The sequence below is a fragment of the Anabrus simplex genome, chromosome 14, assembly GCF_040414725.1.
Source record: "Anabrus simplex isolate iqAnaSimp1 chromosome 14, ASM4041472v1, whole genome shotgun sequence".
Classification (NCBI taxonomy): Eukaryota; Metazoa; Arthropoda; class Insecta; order Orthoptera; family Tettigoniidae; genus Anabrus; species Anabrus simplex.
In genome coordinates, this window is record NC_090278.1 from 45,086,521 (window position 1) to 45,108,235 (window position 21,715).

The following is a 21,715-nucleotide window of genomic DNA, read 5'->3' on the forward strand; positions in this document are numbered from 1 at the left end:
TTTCCTGTTTCGTTGAGTATGGATGGCAGATCGTTCATAAACAAGGAAAACAGCAAGGGGCCAAGAGCACTGACTTGTGGGACACCGGAAGTGACAGTCAACCATGAGGATGATGTGTCTGAGACTACTACTCTCTGCCAGTGGTAATGTAGGAAGCCAGCAAGAAGGGTCAGAAGACAGCCGTGTATGTTTATTTTTTTGGAGAATTCATGGTGCAGCAGACTGTGGTCTACAGAATTGAAAGCTTTCGATATGTCTACATAGCAGATATCGAGCTGTGATTTAGCTGCAGGGGCATGTACTGCAAAGATATGCAGAGTTGCCAGGTTTGTTAGCAAAGAGTCACCTTGTAGAAAACCATACTGATTGGTTGAGATATGGGGCGAGGTGAACGCGAAGAGACGTTGGTGTATAATTTTTTTCAAAGACAGAGGTCAGTGTGGGTAGAATAGAAATTGGTCAGTAACATGAAACATTAAATTTGTTGCCTTATTTCATAAGTGGGACAATATTTGCCTGTTTCCAGATCATAGGAAAATAGCCCATGCTGAAACATCAGTTAATTAATTTAAGGAGAGTGGCTCAAAAGATGCTGGTGATATTTTAGAAAAGAGGACTGGTAGCTCTGTTGGTACGAAGGTTATGAACTTCACTTGGTGTGGTAGTTAAACTGTACTTACGGGAGGGAGCGTTTCTTTATGGAGGAGTTCTTGTTTACACATCCTAGTTGAATTCTGTACATATGAAATGGATGAAATAAAACTGTATTAAAAAATGCTGGCTTCATCATTTAACACCAACTACATTAACACGTTCGCGGCCGCTTGGATATCGGCAGCCATTACCGTGGTGCCATAATATTTTTTTTTTTTTGCTTAAAGGACTTCATTTCTGTGTTCTTATACATTTTAGATTATTATTTTAATTATTTCAATATTATTTATGTACATACGAGCCATAACGCACACACTGCGTCAGCGGCACTACCGATGAGTTTTTCGCCTTTGGTGCGTCATGACTGGTAATGAAGTGAAACGAGGAAAATAATGTTTTGTTCGAATGTAGAACTTCTTAACAACAGAAAAATAAGTTTTTGAACATTTCACACAAAGATTCTGTGCAGTAGAATCTTATTATTGCTGTGTGAACAACGTAACAACCTTAGGCCTACTCCATAAGCTGTACAATGTAACTAGTCAAAACAGTGTGCTACATTTCAGTGACATTTCCTCGCAAAAATAACTCTTCTGCAAATGCGTTACTTTCAGTTACAATGTTATTCAGCAAGTTGTCATCTGCAAGCAAGCGAAAATAACCAATGGGTTTCACGTTACTTGGCAGTGGAACCTTAATTCCCGACCGACCAATAAAGTTTATCTGTTTCATTGAGGACGAATCTGAACTCCCAAGAAATGACCCATGAAATATTGCCCATGTTATTTGGGGTGAGATTTGGAGATGAGATATTACTTACGTCTTCCTCATCTTCTGTAATGTGAGAATTGGGAGTAGACACTCGACACACACTTCCGTGATTAAGATTCTCACTCAGATGGCTACAGTCACTTTCCACACTGTCATCGCTGTCGTCATTATCAATGCTGTCACTGTCACTAGCATTCAGGAGAGCTTCCAGACTATCATCATTAATTGCAAATCGCCTGTTTATCCCTCTAAGACGTTACTTACAGAGAGAAGGTTATGAAACTTCACTGTTCTCTCTTGACATCACAGAAACATATGCCGACTTGTAATGGCTACAGAGATTGTAACTAACAATTGATCTGATGCCCGGATGGCGCATATGTTTAATAACACCATAACAATGCACAGATAAGAGGTCTGTTTGTTTACATACATATTGGCGGAAATACGAGCTTTAATATTTGGCGCGGAGTGTGACGCACGTGTGTCGTCATCGGCACTAAGTGAAAATGGAGTCATGACACATATGTGTCGTCATCGGCCGCGAATATGTTAATACATGCCACAATTCTATTTACTTGTTTTAACCCAAATTACAGTCTTACAGAAAAAGTAAATATGCTTTCCTTATTCCCGCAAATGTAACAGTAGTGATTTTCACAATACAGCAGTTGCAAATCATGGCTTCATAGTGCCAACCTGCAAGATTTACAGTAAACGCAGGATGTTTTATCAGCATGCAGGGTCCCTAAACTGTAGGGTTAGCGACACAATAGCTACCACTACCTTCGGTAGTAACAGGGGAGACTAGTGACTATGCTTACATGGCAGGGAATTGGTGTAAAGTGGTTTGCAGACCCTGTGATTAGGGTGGGTGACATATGGAATTCTGCTAAAGGAAGTCTAACAGTAAAAGAAGTTAATGTGCTGGTTTTATTGATGACAGGGGAACGTGACTTCGGTACTTTTAATTGTAAATCTGAAATTAATGTAAATTCTCGCATTTTTAAATTAATCACAAATAAGATTTTCTAGAATTCAAAATACTCCTCAACACAAAAGTTTTAATCTGATTGCCTTTAAGCATGTGCACCTATATATGTATTCATTCCTTTCAGTATGCAGTTTAAATAATTTGTAACAATGACAAGTGTTTATTGTTAAGGTATCAAAAAGTGATTTTGTATGATGCATGGCAATCAAAATATTATTAAAAATAAAGCACTGAAACCTGAAAATATTTTAGTCTATGTCTTTAACTTTTATAACCTACATAACTTAGTTTTGGAATTCTAAACCAAAAATCCTGTACTTGGAACATTTTGAAAGTGGATCAACTTTAAAAGTTTTTTTTGTTTCAGAAAGATTTGTTTTATTTAGGCAAAATTAAAAATAATTTGCTAGTTAGGGCTATAGTAATCAATTACTTAAATTTTGTGTAGATTGAAGTAATAGAGAGAGAATATACATTTCATTAGGGTCTCCCCTTTTACGAAGACCTTATAGTCACCCAGATTGACAACATTTTGATTTGCAGCAATTTTCAGGTTGGACAGTTAAGAAAAATATTCCTAGCAGGCTCGTGCACAGATTTAGATGGTTTTGGAACTGTATCTTTCACACCTGCTCTGAGGGTGGTTCTGGTCATGGATCTGTTGCTAGATAAATATTTACTTTTCGATATAGTTGACCTCTCTTATACTTAACCACATACAATTTTTCAGTAGTTTTCAAAATATTTTAATCACTATAAGTCATGAAATGGGGAGTTAACAATACACTGTCTAAAAGCTAATGAATATGAAGCCATTTGTTCCAACTTAATCGAAATACTGAAGAACCTCGGTTACAGAATATGAACTGAATGTTATGTGGCAGTGTCTATTCAGTAAGAGCTTTATTACTATCTCTGTTCTTAGAAATACTGAAATAAACATAATGCAACCTAAACAGGATAACTTACTGTATCTTATGATAACTTATATTCAATTTCTGACATTCACTTCAAGTGAACTGTGTGTGCTTTAGAAGAATGTACTGCAGGCTGTAATGGTGATCTTAATAGCTAGATAATTATAATCAGAGATTTTTTGTTGTTATTTGTTTTATATCACACAGGCACACATTAGCAGTGATTGGATAGGAAAGGGCTATGACTGAAAATGAAGTGACCATCGCCTTAATTAAGGTATAGCCTTAATATTTGCCTGATATCAAAATAGGAAACTGTGATAGACTATATTGCATACCTAACACTATTGACCTAGTGAGTAGGATATCATATACGAAAGCAATGGGAAGTAATGCCCTTTGGTCCCCTCTGATCATAAATACTTCTGGATACTTTTGATACTTCTGACAGAATCAGCTATATATTCAAGAGTGTTACTTTTTTGGAGTATTCAGTTTTGTTTTAACCTTTACATCCTCATACCAAATCTGTCTACTACTGTACTAATTTTTGATCTTGCCTGTGTTATTTGTACTATTGGGCAAGATTTATTGCTTTTATTGAGAGATAGCATGTGACCTTTCAGTGGTGTACCTCATAATGATCTTTGGGAAGGTAATTGTGAAACATCTGATCAACAAAAGCACTGAACGCCAATTTCATCCCATTGAGATGCAAATGCTGGGTATCTTGTTATTCCACCACATCAGGAATGACACAGTTCATCAGAAAATGGGCAACACACCAATTATGGAAAATATGTGTCATGCTATGGCCATGTTGTACCTGCAGTACCTGGCACAGTTGCCAACATTGCCTTCTAGTTTGACATAAACGGTGTCCATCCACCTTGATGCCCAAAGAAACACTGGCTAGGTCAAATGGTATCCATTGCCATTCCAACAGTGTTCAAGGACAAAGGTAGACATGATGTTACCATGCATATCCATATACTGGAAGGAATGAGCTCATGTTTCAGATGTACATTACATGTCACTGACTAGTGCAGAATAATGCACCACACTGTAAGTCCAGAGTAGTCCAAGAAAAAAAAAATGAAGGATTGAGACAATGTTTTTTCTTTTTAATTTGTCAAGGCCTCTAGTTTTGTCAGGTGTTTTCTATACTTTTGGTTGACCAGAATTCTTTATTTAACTGGTTAAGGTGTTCCACCATTATTATTTCAATTGAAGCAATTTGTAATTTACAGGTTGGAAATAATAATCCTTGCTAAAGACACAGTCTGAGTCATCCATTACCTTTCAGGTATGAAGAACACTGAAGGGATGTAGCCAGAAACAGAAATTACAAGTGATGTTGAGAGGCTGAATGATTACAAAATGGAAATACCATTTCTCTTTTTGAAAATTAAGGTAGAGCAGTTCATTTTACAGTGTGTATTGATCTTTTTACTAGACACTTAAGCCTCCATATGTTCTATATTTCTTTCAACTTGCTCCCACCATTTTTGCACTTGCATCCTTTAAACTCTTGTTCTCAAACCTCCAGCCTTTTTCTTCTTGATCCTTCTCTCTTTCTTATTCCAATACTCCTGATAACCTCTTCTTGAAGTCTGGAAGGGAGGTGACAAACACCAAGACAAGATGAGGAGCAGCAGCAGCTTCCATACTGACACTGACAGCAATCACCAGACAGGTAGGCAGATACAGTGGTTGGATGACAGAGTAGGCTTTTTTTCCTATTGCCATTTTGGAAACATTCAGGAATGATTCATTTTTGTGGGTCATTGTTTGAATGTAGTTTGGGAAGTAAAGTTTGAGCTTCATCATGGAGGTGCTGTCTCCTAAACCAAGAGGAGAGCAGGAACAGTACATGAGGATTCTCAGAGAAAAGGGCATGTAGTTGAGCCAGAGTACCAGTAAAACCAAGTATCTGTGCTGTAATTTCTGCGGAGCAGACATCGACTCTGACCACAACTTGTTGGTCATGAAATGCCATCTGAAGCTGAAGAAACTGCAGAAAGGCAAGAATGCAAAAAGATTGGATCTAGATAAGTTGAAAGAAAAGAGTGTGAGGGATTGTTTTAAGGAACATGTTGCAAAAGGACTAAAAGAAAAGGCTGAAGGAAACACAATAGAGGAAGAGTGGATAGTCATGTAAAATGAAGTCAGCAGGGCTGCTGAAGAGATGTTAGGAAGGAAGAAAAGATCAACTAAGAATCAGTGGATAACTCAGGAGATACCAGACCTGATTGATGAATGACGAAAATACAAGAACGCTAGAAATGAAGAGGGCAGAAAAGAGTACAGGCCATTAAAGAATGAAGCGGATAGAAAGTGCAAGGTAGCTAAGGAAGAATGGCTGAAGGAGAAGTGCAAGGATGTCGAAGGTTGTATGGTCCTAGGAAAGACATATGCTGCGTACAGGAAAATCAAGGAAACCATTGGGGAAAGGAAATCTAGGTGTATGAATATTAAGAGCTCAGTGGAATGCCACTTCTAGGACAAGAAAAAGCAGAAAGATGGCAGGAACATATCCAACAGTTGTATCAAGGTGAAGATGTAGATAATTTGGTTCTGGAACAAGAAGAGGCTGTTGATGCTGATGAAATGGGAGACCCAGTTCTGAGGTCAAAGTTTGACATTGCTGTGAGCGACCTAAATAAGAACAAGGCACCTGGAATTGATGACATTCCCTCTGAATTACCGACTGCCTTAGGAGAAACCAGCATGGCAAGGTTATTCCATTTAGTGTGCAAGATGTATGAGATGGGAGAAGTCCCATCCGATTTTCGGCATGTGGTCGTTATACTTATTCTCAAGAAAGCTGGTGCTGTCAGGTGTGAAAACTATCGCACCATTACTTTAGTATCTCATGCCTGCAAAATTTTAACATGCATTATTTACAGAAGAATGGAATGACAAGTCGAACCTGAGTTGGGAGAAGATCATTTTGGCTTCAGAAGAAATGTAGAAACACGTGAAGCAATCCTAACTTTATGTCTGATCTTAGAGGATCAAATGAAGAAGGACAAGCCAACGTACATTGCATTCGTAGTTCTAGAAAAGGCATTTGATAATGTTGATTGGACCAAGCTATTTACGATTCTGAAGGGGATTGGGATCAAATACCGAGAACGAAGAATTACCTACAATCTGAATAAAAAGCAGTCTGCATTGATAAGAATCGAGGTCTTTGAAAAAGGAGCAGCTATCCAGAAAGAAGTGAGGCAAGGCTGCAGTTAGTCCCCCTCCTTCTCAGTGTTTACATAGAACAGGAAGTAAAGGAAATCAAAGACGAATTTAGAAAGGGAATCACAATCCAAGGAGAGGAAATCAAAACCTTGAGATTTCCCAATGATATTGTTATTTTATCTGAGACTGCAGAAGATCTTGAGAAGCTGCTGAATGGTATGCACAAAGTCTTGGGTAAGGAGTACAAGATGAAAATAAATAAGTCCAAAACAAAAGTAATGGAGTGCAGTCAAACGAAATCAGGTGATGCAGGAAATATTAAATTAGGACATCTTAATTGAAGTAGATGAATATTGTTACTTGGGTAGTAAAATAACTAACGATGGCAGAAGTAAGGAGGACATAAAATGCAGATTAGCACAAGCAAGGAAGAGCTTTCTTAAGAAAAGAAATTTGCTCACTTCACACATTGATATAGGAATTAGAAAGATGTTTTTGAAGACTTTCGTGTGAAGCGTGGCATTGTATGGAAGTGAAACATGGACGATAACTAGCTCAGAAAGAAAGACAATAGAAGCTTTTGAAATGTGGTGCTACGGAAGAATGCTGAAGGTGAGATGGATAGACCGAGTCGCAAATGAAGGGATACTGAATCGAATTGGCAAGAGGATATTCATTTGGCTAAATTTGATGAGAAGAAGAGGTAGAATAGTAGGACACATCTTAAGACACCCAGGACTTGTTCAGCTGGTTTTTGAAGGAAGTGTAGGTGGTAAGAACGGTAGGGGTAGACGAAGGTATAAATATGACAAGCAGATGTAGGATGCAGTAGTTAAGTAGAAATGAAAAGGTTAGCACAGGATAGGGTGGCATGGTGAGCTGCATCAAACCAGTCTATGGATTGATGACTCCAACAACATTCAGGCTGATGCCATCAAAACTGGTACCAAGTTTCATTTGTTGAGATTGATTGTAGAACAGGATTGTGATGCAGGAATCAAAGTGTCTTGCAGAAATCAAGCAGGTTGCAGAAACTGGAGTGCTATGCAGTAGGAAAGGGCTGATTAAACATAAGGGAAGGGTTTACTGGACAGCATTGTAATAAAATATTGTAAGGAGATTTTAAGATATAGTTTGTTAATTGATTGATATGTGGATTTTTAGAAAATATGAAAAATTAAGCAGAATGATGAAGTAAAGAATGAATGAATAAATAAATAAATAAATGTAATAATGAATATATGGTGGATGTAATATAGTACTTTATTTATTTACTCATGTCAGAAGCATGCCTAATCATACATTTAAAATAAAGTAATAATTGGACTATTTACAAAAATTAACAAACAGGGGGAAATTGATCAAATTTACTGTACATCTAGATGGTGCTTTTCCAAAACTGAGCCACACCTATGGCATTGTCTTGCTCTGAGCGTGAGAATGGGCAGAGAGGACATTGCTACATGTTGTTCACCCCAGTCGCACTTGCTGTTTTCTGATGTGAAGCCCCATAACTTAAGTGCGGACTTAGCCCTGCCGACACCAGTTCTTAATCGGTTAAGGAACCTCCAAACACTCCAGTCTTCACTGTAGCCAGCCGGAAGATGTTCACACGGCTCCATCCATTCTTGCTGCTTAGATTTACACAAGGAAAGTCTTGCCTTATCTGGTGATCCTTTCAAGGACTTTGATGTCTGGAGGAAACTTTTCCTGGATTTCAGCCTAGATTGCGAGTGATGATGAAACGTTGTAAGAGAAAAGCCTTCAAGACAGCATATGCCAACCAGTTATATAAAAAGGGAAGAATAAACCTGAAGTAGTTATAATGTGTATACAAATTTAATGATGTAAAATTTTAATGGATAAATTATGTGATAATATAAATTATTTCTGGTGAAAGTCATTGTATCTAAGTTTTTGGCAATGGGGCAGCATATGACAGATTTTCAGCATAATTTTACTAACATTGATCAGGATCTCACAGTTCTACAGGTTCTCAATAAAGGTATTTTGCTTGACATCACTGAGAGTTGTTTCATTCACTTGGATCAATATTTTAATTCTAGTTTAAATCTAAATGATATTTCTGAGAAACCAAAATTGTTTGATTTTTAAAAGCATTTTTCAGACTCAGAAAAGTTTCCAATAGCAAATCAGTCTTTCAAAGCATACAGAAAATGTTCTCACGCCACGCCCTCTCACCATATTGCCCTATATAATTCCCCTCTCCCTTCTCTCCTTCCTACCTTGCCTTTAACTCTAAGCCCCTCCTTCTCCCCTTCCCTTTTCTTACCTATCCTGCTATTTCCCCTCAATACTTCCCCTGATCAACTTCTCCCCCTTCCCCTCCAACACTGATACATTGGTCACAGTGTCTTTCGACTCTCACTGTCTTCTCTAACATTGGATTACACACATCATACATGCTGCCGGAGGTGAGTCTCATATTCACATTAATTCTTAGGACAGGACCTTATTTTTCTAAGGAGTTTTCCTTAATATCCCCCTCTTCTCTCCTTATTTGCTTCAGGTCCCATTTTGAACCAAGAACATGCTTTAGCACCTGTGGGAAAACACGGTGTCCGCCTCATTCTCATGTAAAAACTTGCTATAGAATACCTAGTAGACCAAATCCAGCTACAATTTCTTTCAGGGAACATGTTGCACAAGGGCTAAATGAAAAGGCTTAAGGAAACACAATAGAGGAAGAGTGGATAGTCATGAAAAATGAAGTTAGTAAGACTGTTGAAGAGATGTTGGGAAGGAAGAAAAGACCAACGAAGAATCAGTGGATAACTCAGGTGATACTAGACCTGATTGATGAACGACGAAAATACAAGAACGCTAGAACTGAAGAGGGCAGAAAAGAATACAGGCAATTAAAGAATCAAGTGGATAGAAAGTGCAAGGTAGCCAAGGAAGAATGACTGAAGGAGAAGTGCAAGGATGTCAAATGTTGTATGGTCCTGGGAAAGGTAAATGCTGCATACAGGAAAATCAAGGAAACCTTTGGAGAAAGGAAGTCTAGGTGTATAAGTATTAAGAGCTTAGGTGCAAAGCCACTTCTAGGGAAAGAAGACAAAGCAGAAAGATGGCAGGAACATATCCAACAGTTGTATCAAGGTGAAGATGTAGATAATTTGGTTCTGGAACATGAAGAGGCTGTTGATGCTGATGAAATGGGAGACCCAATTTTGAGGTCAGAGTTTGACAGAGCTCTGAGAGACCTAAATAAGAACAAGGCACCTGGAATTGATGATATTCCCTCTGAATTACTGACTGCCTTAGGAGAAACCAGCATGGCAAGGTTATTCCATTTAGTGTGCAAGATGTATGAGACAGGAGAAGTCCCATCCGATTTTCGGCAGAATGTTGTTATACCTATTCCCAAGAAAGCCGGTGCTGACAGGTGTGAAAATTATTGCACCATTAGTTTAGTATCTCATGCTTGCAAAATTTTGACACATATTATTTACAGAAGAATGGAAAAACAAGTTGAAGATGAGTTGGGAGAAGATCAATTTGGCTTCAGAAGAAATGTAGGAACACGTGAAGCAATCCTGACTTTACGTCTAATCTTAGAGGATCGAATGAAGAAGGACAAGCCCACGTACATTGCATTCATAGATCTAGAAAAGGCATTTGATAATGTTGATTGGACCAAGCTATTTTCGATTCTGAAGGTGATTGGGGTCAGATACCAAAAATGAAGAATTATCTACAATCTGTTTAAAAATCAGTCTGCAGTTATAAGAATCGAGGGCTTTGAAAAAGAAGCAGCAATCCAGAAAGAAGTGAGGCAAGGCTGCAGTTTGTCCCCCCTCCTTTTCATTGTTTATATAGAACAGGCAGTAAAGAAAATCAAAGAGGAATTTGGAAAAGGAATCACAATCCAAGGAGTGTAAATCAAAACCTTGAGATTTGGCGATGATGTTGTTATTTTATCTGAGACTGCAGAAGATCTCGAGAAGCTGCTGAATGTTATGGACGAAGTCTTGGGTAAGGAGTACAAGATGAAAATAAATAAGTCCAAAACAAAAGTAATGGAGTGCAGTCGAACGAAGGCAGGTGATGCAGGAAATATTAGATTAGGAAATGAAGTCTTAAAGGAAGTAGATGAATATTGTTACTTGGGTAGTATGATGGCAGAAGTAAGGAGGACATAAAATGCAGACTAGCACAAGCAAGGAAGAGATTTCTTAAAAGGTATGTATTAATGTTCAAAATTGCCTTTTTCATCCAAAAATGCCATTTTAATTTTTTCACTGGAAATGAAAGCTTGAAGTCTCTATTTCAAAATGAGATATAATTTACACATATATTCCAACTGTAAGTATCTGAAAATAAGAATTAAATAGCCACGTGCACCCGTGATAAGGGGCGTGGCTGCAATGTCCTGCTTACATGTAAACATCTTGTCAGATTTTCTTACTCAAATTTACCTCTTTGGTGTGACATGCCTCCTGAGTACATAGTTCATAGTTCTGACTAACAGATGTCAATACTTGTATAAGAGAAAATTTCATGGAAACAGACATAGGAAGGTGAATGTCAGTGTTACTTGTGCTATCAGTATAAATAGTGAGACGGAAGGTAGGCCTAATGTAAAGGAATCATTTGCTAGTGATTCTCAGTCCAAACTTTCGTCTGTAAATATTGAATCTGAGAGTGTTAGTGACATTTACATTATTATTATTGACATAGAGTGCTTTACACATATGTTATCTGCATTAGCTTGCTCTAGTTGCTTCAGCTGTAATACAGTTTTTGTAAAAAACCTAGAAATTCTGAGATTTGGTTAGGGAATGTCCCTTGCATTGTTTTGCAGCAACTGTGATTATGAATTCCGCAAATGACAGGAGCACTCATCGATAAGATGCAAAATTATTTGGAATTGTCTTACGTTCCAACACAAGCAGTATTCACGCCATGTCAAATGGCATATGGGCCACATTGTACCATTTGACAGCAACAAAGGACCGTCCCACCCACCATTGGTGTCCTCTAGGAACTCTATCAGTGAGCTGAAGCAAATAATGAGATAGAACAATTTTAATTCAAACCAGGCCTGTCTTTTGGCATTCTTCAAGCAGTGAAGCCTATATATGAGCGACTCACTGACCCAGAAATGCTAAGTCCTTGCATGGATTGACTCAAAATAATGAGTCATTCAATGCCATGGTAAGGAGAAGGTGTCCTAAGGAGACATAAATGTGGGGCTTGATACTTTAAAATTAGGAGTGATGGATGCTGTTTGCCATTTCAACTGGGAGAACGGAGTGGAAATAGAAATACTGAAGAGGATGGGAATTGCTCTTGGCAAGTACACATCATCTGGTGTACTTGAAGCTGATGCAATACGGTTGCACAAAGGTGCAAATCAAAGTACTGCAGAACAAAAGCAGAGGAGGCAGTACTTGAGAGGCAGAAGAAAACTAAAAGAAGACAAGAAACTTCTAAAAGTGAGAGCAGGCAAGTTTCTAGGTGCCCAAATAAGTGGGTTATGTTCATAACTTAGTCCTATAACTTCAGTGTTGTTTTTCTTGAATGTAATTTTTTGCACACCTTCCCACATTTCAAATAAATTGAAATATCCTTAAAATTGAGATAGAAAAATCAATGATAGATTAAATTAAAGCTAATGAATGTGGGAATGTTGTAAACTAGTACTTTCTTAATATTGTGAATATTGTTATTATTATTATTATTATTATTTTTATAGCCATTGTAACACTGGTGATTAATTATTTTTAAACTTTTGTCAAAAATTATGTCTAGCTCCCTTTCTGTTTTTTGATAATTAGAAGATCCTATTCACAACATTCTATGAATGAAATACTTCAACTTGGTGAAAACAATTTCAAGATTATAACATTTTTGGAAATTAATGTGTTTTTTCACTAAACTAAATTTTTGGGTGAAGATAAGGCACAATATTTTGATTACATTATACGAAACTGTTAGTCTAATATTTTTTGTTTTATGGTATGAAACTCAAAAAAATCGGTTAAGAATTTTGGATTTTCCTTCTAAACGTTAAAACAAGAAAATAAATTTGCTCACTTCAAACATTAATATAGGAGTTAGATAGATGTTTTTGAAGACTTTTGTCTGGAGCGTGGCATTGTATGGAAGTGAAACATGGACGATAACTAGCTCAGAAAGAAAGAGAATAGAAGCTTCTGAAATGTGGTGTTACAGAAGAATGCTGAAGGTGAGATGGATAGATCGAATCACGAATGAAGAGATACTGAATCAAATTGGTGAGAGGAGATCGATTTGGCTAAATTTGATGAGAAGAAGAGATAGAATGATAGGACACATCTTAAGACACCCAGGACCTGTGCAGTTGGTTTTTGAAGGAAGTGTAGGTGGTAAGAATGGTATGGGTAGACCAAGGTATGAATATGACAAGCAGATTAGAGCAGATGTAGGATGCAGTAGTTACGTGGAAGTGAAAAGGTTACCACAGGATAGGATGGCATGGAGAGCTGCATCAAACCAGTCTATGGACTGATGACTCAAACAACAACAACAACAACATGTGTGTTCTACTTGTAGAAAGTGATGTTATGATTAATTCCAATCATCATTGACCTGCATTTAGGACTGTCGCTCAAGTGGCAGGTTCTCTATCAATTGTTTACCTTTTCTTCTTATAAATGATATCAATGAACTTGGAAATCCATTGTACAATTCCCTTGATAAATCATTCCATTCCTGAATTCCTTTTCCTATAAATGGATAATTAGGGCATACTCATTTGTCCTTTATCTTAATAAATTTAAACATTAGAATGAAATAAGTTATTAAGCAGAAGGAGCTAAATGAGAACACATTGCTACAGTAGTGAAGGTTCTTAATTGATTCACAAAAGCTTGCAGATAGAATGCAAAGGCAATAAGTCCATAAGAAAGATGTGTGGAAGCACATAGAAGAGAGTTTAGAACTGTGCCAGGGAATGAAATAATATTGCATTTAAATTACAAAGACAACGAGAACCTTCTGTTTTGGAGCGAGCACCTTGGACACTCCACTATGAGAAAACTTTCTGAAATGCTGCCTTGCATGACAGCTTATAACTGGTGTAAGAAGATTTAAATGTCAAAATCTTGGGATGTTTAAGGCGAATCAGGTATTGGTTTTGAGCCTCATAGATTAACCTTACAAAAGTTAGACATACATTATTGTCTATAATTTATTAGGCTTATTGGTGATATTCCGCAATGCAAGCACAGAAAAATAGGATGATTGAAATGAGCTTCATATATCTGGTGATAGATAGAACCTCAGTCGAAAGTGAGAAGTTGCTCAATATTTGCTTAGCCAACCCCGTATATTGGTGTGTAGCTCTGGGTAGCTACATAACGCTTACACGGAGTTGGTAGCTTGCACACCAAAGTATCAGCTGATTTACCTCCCACATAGCTGGCTTCTAGTTTATAGTTGAACTGACCCTTAATTGTCATATCATTTAGGTTCAGTTTATATTTTGAGAATAATTCAGTGTAAGTTTGAGTTGATTTGCAAGTAGTTATGTGGGGAGCGTTTAGAGATTTTGAAGATGGTGGAGTTTGAGTAAAATTGGAGAAGTAAATTGTACAGTTCTCATCTAAAGCAGGAAAAGTTTTGTTATTTAAGAGGCCTGGGTACTGGTTGTGGTAGTGTTTGAGTGGAAGTGGATGCATAAGTTTGAGAGATAGAAGTGTTTAGAAATTGATGGACTGTGGGATAAGATCTGTTAATAGAAAATCCATTAACTCTATATTTTACTGAAGGGCTTTTTATTGAAAACAGCAATAAATTCCTCATTATAATCATAGTAATGTTCCTGAGTGAAGAGTTTGAAATTTTGGGAGGTGGTAGAATTATTAAAAAAGGTTGGAATTTCGAGAACATTGACGATGGGAAGACATGAGGTTCTGTTCCAAAATAAAGTATTTGCAGTATAAAGAAGAGCAATGCCACAGAGTCATGGTACTGTGATGTAGAATTAAAGCAATCGAAATATGACTGGCAGCCTTTTTAATTTTCTGAATATCAAGTAATTTATACTAATAAGTATAATTTTTCCTACAGTATTTCTCTGTGAACTGTCATTAATAGTGTCATGATGAAGGAACTATTTTCTTTGCTGTGCATTTTCTCTAAACATAACTTGACAAAATGCTCTCCTTGAAAAGGATTGTAATGTTAAATTTATATTCACTTTTTTAGCTCCCGATGTGCTAGAGTGTCAGCCTCTGTATCGCTAAGTCAAACTTGGCAGAGGTAGTCAGATTATTGAAGGGAGGTTTCACATGATGTCTGCTGGTGACCATTTGGTGTTTGCCCGACAAATTTAATTGATATTCAGCTGTGTCAGTCACTCTGCCGTGTGGTACATAGTAGCTGTGTGTGTTCTAATGCTCAGGCACTTGGTCGTGAGGAGTTAGTTGCTCCATGCCTTGAAGGTGTATGTGTTGTGTAGTGGGTGACGATATCGACGTGCAGTCAGAGGCGCGCAGCTGTGAGATAGTGTCGGCAGTCCTGATGATGGTTTTTCATGGCTTCCCATTTTCACACCAGGCACCAGACACCTGTACCTTAATTAAGGCCATGGCCACTTCCTTCCCACTGCTAACTCATTCCTGTCCCATTGTCGCCATAAGACCTATCTGCGTCGGTTTGACATGAAGCACATTGCAAAAAAACAAAAAAAAAAATAATAACAAGGTGAAATCTCTTTCTGGCTCATAACCTACTCCTGTTGAATGATGCTGAGGATGGACAGATCACCATCATCAACATCACGTATGGGGGCAACCAAGAGGAATTCTGTAGTATACCCCCGTGACTATGCTAAGTAAATTTTGTGGAGAACAATTTGGTACCTCACCGTTGGATCTCAAACTGTCTGTCCTCAAGTAACATCATTATGTTAACACTTTCTCTGATATGTGCATCGCAGTTCTGAACATGTGGATTATAAGCAGATATGACCTATAGGAATAGAAATATAAATTAGTATACTTTGGATGAGGTAGTTATCCCACAAGATGGCAAGTGCAAATACTTAGGTGTGAGATTTTAAAGTAACTTGCACTGGAAGGGTCATGTTGATGACATTGCTAGGAAAGCATACAGATCGTTACATGTCATAATGAGGCTACTTAAAGGATGCAACAAAGAATTAAAAGAAAAAAGTTACTTAAGTATGGTTCGTCCATTATTGGAATATGCAAACAGTGTTTGGGATCCTCACCAAGAATACCTAATAAAAGAAATAGATAATGTGCAGAGGAAAGCAGCAAGATTTGTAACAGAGGATTTCAGGAGAAAGAGTAGTGTATCAGAAATGTTAAAGGAATTTGGATGGGAAACTTAGGTAAGAGAAGAGAGAAAACTAGACTTATAGGATTATATAGAGCCTATACAGGAGAAGAAGCATGGGGAGATATCTGTGAGAGGCTTCAGTTGGAAAATAATTAGATCGGCAGGACTGACCACAAATATAAAATTAGAAGGAATTTTAGCAGAAGTGATTGGGGTAAATTTTCATTCATTGGGAAGGGTGTGAAGGAGTGGAACAGTTTACCAGGGGTAGTGTTTGATCCTTTTCCAAAATCTGTGCAGATATTCAAGAAAAGAATAAACAGCAACAGAGAAAATAAATGAAGTGTTAGAGGGCATTCGACCAGTGCAGGTTATTGTAAATTAAAAAAATGTGTGTGAATAAATTAATTCCATCCCCTAATCTAAGGAGTTTGGACAGCCAAAGTAGAGGACTGCCTGTAGGAGTGAAGTACAGTGGGGACTTCGAGGGCCCTGGGACCACTACGGTAGCTGTGAAGGCCCTTAAGGAACTCTGAAAAGTGGTGGCAAAAGGGGCTCTGATTAAGACGCAGCAGGTCATTATGCTAGCTAGGTTCCAGAGTGGATAAAAAAAAAAGTAAATAAATGCAATGTAAATTTTAATTTTGTACCAGTTGTATAGTATCATTTGAAGTAATTCCACATACTGTATATCAGGTGACTATATTTGTAAGTAGTACAGGAGATATTATAAGAAGGATTTTGTAAACAATATAAATTTATTAAGGATGAGCTGTGTGTTTAATAGAAAAAATTGTTAGCATAAATTGTGTAATATTGTATTATAGGAAAATTTTCTTCTCTTGTTAATTTAATATTTAGTGCTTGACAATAATGTATTTTAATATACCATTTGCCACCGAGGTAGACACCTCATTTGCTAATAAAGAGATTTTGATTTGATTTGAAAGTTGTCTGTGTATCATCTGGACTCACGGTGCATTGAAAGGGGTCAGTGGAAAATGTTTCTGCTCTTGGTTTAGGCTGACACACAAATGTCCATAAAGTGTTTGGAAGGCCTGTTTAGTTTTCTGAGCATGGCATACAACAATACAAATGTGAAATTATGGTAAGCCTACTATTGGGAACTGTTTCTAAGTTGATGGATATTTTTAATAACAGCTGGACAGTAATTAATTGTAAGATAAAATTAAAATTGATTATGTAAAAAAGAGGAATGGTAATTTTCTTCCTCTCCTTGTTAGAACATGGCCAAAGGGTGTAGTTTACAAGCTGTGTAGAAGGGATACTGACTGGAGGGTGATTGGGGATTTAAATGAGACTATGGAGAGGGTATGTGGGAAACTGGGAGTGAAATTTCTAGATCCTAATGGGTGGGTAGGAGATAGGGATCTGCGCTCAGATGGCCTTCATTTAAACCGCAGTGGTACGTGTAAGTTAGGAAATTTGTTTGGAAGGGTAATAGGGACGTACATTCAGGGAAACAGTGTGGCCTAGGGACCGGTGATAAGGGAACAGGGAACTGGAAATCAAGTAGAGATGACATAAAATTGTTAGTGTTGTACTGTAGAAGTATTGTAAAGAAAGGAATAGAATTAAGTAATTTAATAGATATATATTTACCAGATATTGTAATAGGAGATGAATCATGGCTGAGAAATGATATAATGGATGCAGAAATTTTCTCACGGCACTGGAGTGCGTATCGTAGAGATAGGATAGGAATGGTGGGAGGGGGAGTATTCATTCTGGTGAAAGAAGAATTTGTAAGCTACAAAAAAGTTAGAGATTGGACACATGAAATTCTGGGTGTAAGGCTCATTTCTAAAGATAATAGGCAACTTGATATATTTGGAGTGTACAGATCAGGAAAGGGTAGCACTGAAACGGATTCGGAATTATTTGATAGGATAGTCGGCTGTGTGGGAAACGACATGGAAAGAAATGCAATTATAGCGGGAGATCTGAATTTGCCATATGTCAATTGGGAAGGAAATGCGAATGACAAATGCCAAATAAGTTAATATGGGAAGGACAGCTGACTCAGAAAGTGATGGAACCAACCAGAGGGAAAAATATCCTGGATGTGGTGCTGATAAAACCAGATGAGCTCTATAGGGAAAGTGAAGTAATAGATGGTATTGGTGATCATGAAGCTGTTTTTGTGGTAGTTAAAAATAAATGTGATAGAAAGGAAGGTCTTAAAAGTAGGACTATTAGGCAGTACCATATGGCTAATAAAGCAGGCATGAGGCAGTTTCTAAAAAGTAACTATGATTGGTGGAAAATGGTAAATAAAAATGTAAACAGACTCTGGGATGGGTTTAAAGAAATTGTTGAGGAATGCGAAAACAGGTTTGTACCTTTAAGGTTGGTAAGGAATGGTAAAGACCCACCTTATTATAATAGAGAAATAAAGGGACTAAGAAGGAGGTGCAGACTGGAAAGAAATAGAGTTAGAAATGGCTGTGGAAGTAAGGAGAAACTGAAGGAACTTACTAGAAAATTGAATCTAGCAAAAAAGGCAGCCAAGGATAACATGATGGCAAGCATAATTGGCAGTCATACAAATTTTAGTGAAAAATGGAAGGGTATGTATAGGTATTTTAAGGCAGAAACAGGTTCCAAGAAGGACATTCCAGGAATAATTAATGAACAAGGGGAGTGTGTATGTGAGGATCTTCAAAAGGCAGAAGTATTCAGTCAGCAGTATGTAAAGATTGTTGGTTACAAGGATAATGTCGAGATAGAGGAGGAGACTAAGGCTAAAGAAGTAATAAAATTTACATATGATAACAATGACATTTACGATAAGATACAAAAGTTGAAAACTAGAAAAGCGGCTGGAATTGATCAGATTTCTGGGGATATACTAAAGACCATGGGTTGGGATATAGTACCATATCTGAAGTACTTATTTGATTATTGTTTGGCCGAAGGAGCTATACCAGATGAATGGAGAGTTGCTATTGTAACCTCTGTGTATAAAGGAAAGGGTGATAGACATAAAGCTGAAAATTACAGGCCAGTAAGTCTGACATGCATTGTATGTAAGCTTTGGGAAGGCATTCTTTCTGATTATATTAGACATGTTTGTGAAATTAATAACTGGTTCAATAGAAGGCAGTTCGGTTTTAGGAACGGTTATTCCACTGAAGCTCAACTTGTAGGATTCCAGCAAGATATAGCAGATATCTTGGATTCTGGAGGTCAAATGGACTGTATCGCGATTGACCTGTCTAAAGCATTTGATAGGGTGGATCATGGGAGACTACTGGCAAAAATGAGTGCAATTGGACTAGACAAAAGAGTGACTGAATGGGTTGCTATATTTCTAGAAAGTAGATCTCAGAGAATTGGAGTAGGTGAAGCTTTATTTGACCCTATAATAATTAAGAGGGGAATTCCTCAAGGCAATATTATCGGACCTTTATGTTTTCTTATATATGTAAATGATATGAGTAAAGGAGTGGAATCGGAGGTAAGGCTTTTTGCGGATGATGTTATTCTCTATAGAGTAATAAATAAGTTACAAGATTGTGAGCAACTGCAACGTGACCTCGAAAATGTTGTGAGATGGACAGCAGGCAATGGTATGTTGATAAACGGGATTAAGAGTCAGGTTGTGAGATTCTCAAATAGGAAAAGTCCTCTTAGTTTTAATTACTGCGTTGATGGGGTGAAAGTTCCTTTTGGGGATCATTGTAAGTATCTAGGTGTTAATATAAGGAAAGATCTTCATTGGGGTAATCACATAAATGGGATTGTAAATAAAGGGTACAGATCTCTGCACTTAGCACATGAGGAATGAGTTAGCTGGAAAATTTATAATGTCCAATAACGGACCATTATATTGGTATTATAAATTTACTCATTCAGGACAAATATTTTAGGTTCCCTATGGGAATCAACAACTGCATCATTTGATGGCCAGGCAGGCATCTATTTTGGGAAATGAGACACAGCACTCATAGTGCATTGGCACTGCTGGTGGCTTCAAATAGCCTATGCAGTGGCCTCCACGGGAAGGGGCAAGATCTCTGTTTCTACTCTGGCAGGAACACCTCATCACATATATTTACTCCCAGATTTTTTTTCGGCTGTTTAATCGCAGCTCAGCCGACCGCAACAAAGCATAAACAGGCAGACGTCTCATTGGCTGTCGCCTCCGCCATCCACCATTCCTACGTATTCATCCCAGCAATAGACCTTACAATCTCAAAAAGTGACATTTACCAAGAGCTCAATGCAGCAGACCCTCAGGTGGTTAATGTATTCAGACCAGACGATTACCACACCAGGACGCCTACAGCGCACATCATAATACAAACCACCGGAGAAGAAGCAGAGCGCCGCCTGTTCACCTCTGGAGCAACATTCCGAGGCAAGAACTATTCTGTGATATCACCTCCCCAGTCAATACTGAACCAGCTACAGAAAGATCCGGGCCTCATACCCTTCCTCCATGAGCCTCCACCCCCGACAACAACAACCACCACCACCACCATCACTACAATTACTACCTCTCCCTGCAGTTCGGCATCAACCGTAATCACTACCAGCGTAACCTGCCACCCCTCCCCAGTCATGTCCTCATCTCTCCCGAATCCCACGTCACGCTCACCCCAGCAACCCCTCATCACTCCGCAGGAACTAGCTCCGCCATCGCCGTCAGTCAACACTTTGAACATTCCAGCATCGATCCAACAGTCACCATCGCCCCAGGCCCGGCCCATCTGTGTGCTATGTGGAATCTCTCCGAATATCGCCGAGCCAGAAATACTCCACGAACTCCGAACTGCAGGCATCCCAGCACAACAGGCCATAAGGATACGCAACAACCACGGACCCACTTACATGGTCCGACTACAGCTGCCATCCGAACCACACGTCCAGCAACTCATCAGCTCAGGAGCTCAAGTATTTGGCCAACATCATAGAGTGGAACCTTCCTCTTCCCCGCCCAACTGCCGTACCCCTGACCACGCTCACACCCGTACCCCACCACCCCCCAATCCAATCCCAGCATATCCACCAGTCTACCTCACCCCTCCCAACATAGCATACATCACCCCGCGACCTCCCACACCTGACCTTCTTCGCATCCTCATCACCTCTCTCCAACAATGCACAACTACTCTCCACCTCCTAACCTCATACCTAATTCCAGGCATATCAACCCACCTATGCTAGAGGCACTGCACCTACCCATCCCCGCTGCATTTCAGCAACATATAACCCCCCTAATCTATATGAATGTAAAATAGCTATAAGATAACATCAGTGTAAACACTCAAACTATGATATAATAAAGCACCTCGCCATCTCCTACACATTCACATCCTTTACCCACCTCCTTCTTCCGTCACATCTCCCCAACCTGCCCGCATCTCTTGGCCAGAGAGAGGGCGACACCCTCTAGGTGGCCTGCCTCACCCCCTCAGGGTGGGGAATGAAAGCATTTGATGATGATGATGATGCCTCCACGGTATGCACTAGCCTTGCGTCTTGGGTGGTGTGTTAAGTCCCAACCGACGAGCCTAACTTAGCACACGAGGGCGAAACGCAGGCAACCAGGAATGAGTTAGCTGGAAAATTTATAATGTCCAATAAAGGACCATTATATTGGTATTATAAATTTTCTCGTTCAGGACATATATTTTAGGTTCCCTATGGGAATCAACATCTGCATCATAAGTGGTATGTTCCGAGCTGTCTGTGAAGAGATGGCGTGGAATGATATTAGTAGACGAATAAGTTTGAGTGGCATTTATAAAAGTAGGAAAGATCACAATATGAAGATAAAGTTGGAATTCAAGAGGACAAACTGGGGCAAATATTCATTTATAGGGAGGGGAGTTAGGGATTG

The 21,715-nt window shown here is 38.5% G+C and overlaps 1 long non-coding RNA gene across 1 annotated transcript in view; it reads left to right on the plus strand.

The window, feature by feature from the left end:
• LOC136885252 (uncharacterized) overlaps positions 1-21,715 on the plus strand; it is a 42,295-nt gene that overhangs the window by 15,610 nt on the left and 4,970 nt on the right. The window lies entirely within an intron of this gene.